Consider the following 5,007-nt stretch of genomic DNA (forward strand, 5'->3'; position numbering starts at 1 on the left):
AAAATAAGTGTTCAGACTTGATCCAATCCCATTTGAAAATTCCTACCATTTCTCCCCTTTGATATCAAGCCTTGAAAATCTTAAATAAAATTTCTACCGCTATTTTAATCGAGAGTTTTCATAGGAAATTCTGATTTCCTATGATGTAATTAACTACGAGGGCTTGCGCTCGTAGGAGATTTAGAAACCCAGATTTGATTTTCAAAATTAATTTTTTCAAAAACTCTAATTAATTCTCTTTGGGAAATTTAAATTCAACGATCATTTTCATCATTTTCAAACGATCAATAGTGATTGATAATTTCTTTCCTCAGATTGATATATCAATTACTATCGTGATTTTGATTATGAAAGAAATGATCTTTTATCCAAATTAGCGTAGTCAAATAATTGATTAAATTCCATTTTGATCCTCCGGGGTCAAATGTGATTTTCCCTTTGAGTTTGACTACGATAATCCGGATAAATTTGAGATTATGAAATTTGAACCCATTAGGGAACGATATGATCATCTCCCGAGGTGATATAATGTTCATAATGACGCGTTCAATTTTAAAATTCAAAATTAAAAATATTCCCAAAGATAATTAAATATTTTTCAAAACTATATATACATAAATGTATTTTTTTAATCAAAACAGGATCATCGTCTCCTTCTGCATGGTTGTCTTCATGATGGGCTATACCATATTCACACGACATCAGAAGTCCAACCAACCGTTCTTCATACAACTATGAATCCCTCCCACCTTTGGCACGCTCGCCTCGGACATCCGAACCACAAGCTTCTCATCGTTCTTGTAAAAGATTTATTTGTATCTCTGAATTGTTCTTTTCCTTATGTAGATCTTGTAATGTGGCTAAGAGCCACAAGCTCTCCTTTAAAGAAAGAACCTCGGCAACCTCCTCCCAGTTCGAACTAATACATTCGGACGTCTGGGGACCGGCACCGAACCAATCTTCTAATGGTTTTCGCTACTACTTTCTTTTTATTGATGATTTGACAAAATTTTCTTGGATTTATTTTGTGCACACTAAGAAGGAAACATTATCCAAGTTTAAATTGTTTTGTGGCCTCATCCAAAACTAATTTGCCAAAACTCCTAAAATATTTCAATCATACAGAGGCGGAGAATTTACCAGCTCAACTTTTACCACCTTCCTCCAAGATCGCGATATTCGTCATCAGCTCAGCTGTACTCACACGCATGAACAAAACGGGACAGCCGAGCATAAGCACCACCACATTCTTGATTTAACTCGAACCCTACTCCATGCTTCTAACTTGCCCACTCATTTCTAGACCGAAGATATCTCCACTGACATCTATCTCATTAACTGCTTACCCTCTAAATCTAATTCCCTTAATTCTCCTTATCAACTAATTGATCCAAAATTATTTAACTACAATCATCTCAGCATCTTTGGATGTCTGTGCTACCCTTGGCTGCAGCCCTACACTAACAACAAATTTGCGGCTCGCTCGCATTACTGCATTTTCCTCGGTTACTCCTCCAACCATAAAGTCTACAAGTGCTGCAATCTCGACACACACAAAACTTATATCTCCAGGCATGTGGTGTTTCACGAACATGTCTTCCCCTATCATTCTCCGCACTCCAACAATTCATCCACCACTGAAATCACTGAAACTCACACTCTGCCTCTTCTTCTTGTACCCACTTCTACTGTCTCTCACTCCTACCCACTGAAATCCTTCACACCATATTCTCAAATTCCCACCAGCAACAACTCTCATTCCGTTACCAGCACCATAAACGAGCTACCTTCCAGCACCTCTCCCGAACCTCCCATCACCACATCCCAACCGTCCCGGCCCATGCATCACATGCAAACTAGATCTAAGTCAGGCATCTCCAAACCGAATCCGGTCTACTCCCTTCTCAGTAGCTCTGACACTACTTCTACCCCAACCTCATACAATCAAGCCAGCAAACTACCGCAGTTACGCTCAGCCATGGCAGAGGAATTCACAGCACTTCAGAAACAATGGACTTGGTCCCTAATCCGTCAGACAAGCGAATCCTTGGCTGTAAGTGGACATTCAAAACTAAAACTCTTCCTACCGGACAGGTGGAATGCTACAAGGCTCGCCTCGTCGCACTAGGATACGATCAAAGACCCGAAAAAAATTACACCGAAACCTTCAGCCCGATTGCAAAGATGCCTACCATTCGCCTGTTAACCACACTCGCTCTCAACCGCCACTGACTAGTTCTACAACTCGACATATCAAATGCATTCCTTCATGGTGATCTACCCGAGGATATATATATGTGTCAGCCACCCAGTTCGTCAACCCACACTCACCAAACTCCGTCTGCAAGCCGCACAAGTCTCTCTATGGCCTCAAACAGGCCCCGCAACAGTGGTTTCAAAAGTTTACAAACTTTCTACAAAACAGAGGATTCTGGTTTAGTCGCTCCGACCCTTCATTAATTATCTTTACCAAAAATCAGATTCATATATTCTTTCTAATATATGTCGATGACATTCTCATCACAGGAAATGATTCTGCAACGATTAACTCTCTTCTCAAAGATCTCAACTCCAACTTTGAACTCAAACAACCTGCGCAGATTTCAGTCTTCCTTGGCATTCAAGTCCAGAAAACTAACAATGGCTACTTTCTTACTCAAGAACACTATGCCCGAAAACTACTAAACGAGGCTGGCTTCGCGGACTGCAAAGCAGCCCCCACTCCGATCTCACCCATCCCAAAGTCGACCTCCAGCGCCACGCAACCTTTTCATAGAGCCCATAGAACTTATTGTAGAGCTTTAAGATAATTTTTTATTGGTCCTACAAGAAATCTAAGGCTAGTAAGCCCTCACCCATGTCTTTCAAACCGAGAGCTTGCTGACTCTTAAAAAATATAAATATTTTTACTACAAGCAAGCAGCTTTACCGTCAGGCCAGTCACTACCGTTGTAGCTGAGGCCGTAAAGCTCCCCAACACTACCAAGCCCCCCTCGACTGAATGCAACCACTGCCTAACGTCCATGCACCCTCCATTACTATTAAGAAAGCCATGCACGCGACTTGACCTAGCTTAAGCGGTTGGAAGAATGTGATGTATGAACCATTGGATTTATATATCACAATTTATATGCGCAGTTCTTATAAAAGTTATAATAAAATGAATATTTATCCAAAATCACAAATAATAATAATAATAATTTTGAGGGTCACACCAATATTTCTATTGATAATCACAAAAAATATTACATAAATAATAAGATACAACAAATGAGATTAAAATTACATGAAATCAGAAAATAATAATACGAAAATAAAGTGGATTATTGGTAATGAAAAATGATGGGATAAGAAATATCTTATGGAAAGAATTTTTGTTCTAAAGAGAAGTAATTGTTGTCATCTAAGATGACAAATAAAGTATTAAACTTGATTTATTTTAGATGAGTAAAACCATCACTTGGTTGTAACCACAAATATTGGCATTCATTAATGTCCTTAACAAAAGGCCAACAAGAAGTCCCTTTAAGAGAAAAATAAGAGCATTAAATTTTATAAATTTTCTTCCTTAAAATATAAGCAATTGTACATTTGTTTTTTAAAATTCAATTGTTGTGAGAAACATAAGAGTTTTACATTTACATGAAGATCTTGCAAACCAGTGGCGAAGCCATAAATTTTTTATGGTAGAGCCCAACTTTAACATTTCTTCAGTTAATTTTTACATTCAGATTTAATTAATCACTTTAAAGTTATATGTATTATAAGAAAATAATATATTCTACGAAGATATGCTTGCAAATTACAAATTTTAGACCCATCCACAATGCAATTAATCATATGTTAATAAATAACAAAGGAACCGAAGTAAATAATTCAATACTTACAAGGTAGAATTTAACAAGTCAAAAGAGAGATATAATTTATCTTATCTTCTCAGTTAAAAGGCTACAAAAGCTACAACCAACGCTTTCCTATAGGATCAACACCAACAATACCAACAGCCTTTCCTTCGCGATTGTAAGCTCAATACATGATTGCAGTAAAATTTCATTCAAAATTTTGGAGAGCCTGTAGGAGAGGTAAGATAAGAGAAAATGGGGGAAGAAGCAAAGGAGATATGGAGGGAGATAGAGAATGAAATACATACACAGCCAAAAGGGAGAGAGAAAAGTAAAATGCCACAGTCAAACCCGACACCGGTGTCAAAGATGTTGTTAAACTTTTTTTATAGAGGCGACCTTAGGACAATAACATGTAGAAGTAAATGTAATTGAGCGGAATAGGGAATCATGATGTATTTACGTTGAAGAATAGTGGAGTGGAGCGGAGCAGATAAATCTCGGTATCACAGAATCGTGACAGGAAATAAGAATTAGGACTTATAACGAAGTAGTATTCAGAGTTAGGAAATAAGGTTTTTATTTTTAAACCGCTTGCAGGAAGCGCTTGACGCGGGGTTTTCTAAATTTCGGAACGCCCCCCCCCCCGATGAAATATAAGTTTGCACGAAGACTTTATGTTAGAAGCATAAGAATGTTAAATTTATAGGAAGATCCTATAAAACCCCCACTTTTTACTCTTTAATCTAATTACATTATAAATTTTCTCCTGTAAAATAGCATTTGTACTTTTGTTTCTTAAACTTCGACTATTTCAAATATAATAAGTACTAACATGAATAATTATGAAATAAAATTTTCTGATAATTTTGCATTAAAAAGAATTAACATGACCTAGCACTTGGGGCAAAAGAACTTCCCAGGAGAAAAAAAATATTTTTTATTAAATTAAAGTAAATTTTATTAATTATTTAATAGTAATATAGGTGTCTAATAATCATTAAAACTAAGCTTATATTTTTTGTGTGAAATTATTACTATATTGAAATTATCTTCGCACTTTCTTATATACAGTTGCATAATATTAAATTGATTTATTTGAACTATCCAATCAAAGTTTAAATTTCTTAGAAAAATTAATTTAACAACCATATCAAACACCTAA

This window comes from Dendrobium catenatum, unplaced genomic scaffold (genome assembly GCF_001605985.2).
Source record: "Dendrobium catenatum unplaced genomic scaffold, ASM160598v2 original_scaffold_56042, whole genome shotgun sequence".
Taxonomy (NCBI): domain Eukaryota; kingdom Viridiplantae; phylum Streptophyta; class Magnoliopsida; order Asparagales; family Orchidaceae; genus Dendrobium; species Dendrobium catenatum.